Source organism: Egretta garzetta, unplaced genomic scaffold, assembly GCF_000687185.1.
Source record: "Egretta garzetta isolate BGI_Z169 unplaced genomic scaffold, ASM68718v1 scaffold6, whole genome shotgun sequence".
In the NCBI taxonomy this organism is placed as follows: Eukaryota; Metazoa; Chordata; class Aves; order Pelecaniformes; family Ardeidae; genus Egretta; species Egretta garzetta.
In genome coordinates this window covers 3,180,185-3,180,458 of record NW_009260080.1, presented here as the reverse complement: position 1 = coordinate 3,180,458, position 274 = coordinate 3,180,185, and positions in this window count along the sequence as shown.

Genomic DNA, 274 nt, shown 5'->3' with positions numbered 1-274 from the left:
CCCGGGGAGCAGCCGGGGCAGGGACCCCCGCACCGACCGGGTTGTTGGGGTCCCTTCCCCCGTCCTCGTCCTGCCTTGCGCTAATGGAGGTTAGCCTTCGATCCCGCAACCGCCCGGGGCGAGGATGCGTCCACGGGTCCCCCCGGGCGCAGAACACGACTGCTCGATGCCACACCGGCAGGCCGGTCCTCGGACGGCCGCTCACGGCCTGGTCTTCCTCCGGCGAGACCCCAACTTAATCCAGCGTGCTGCTCCCCACGGCAGGGCCCTCCCA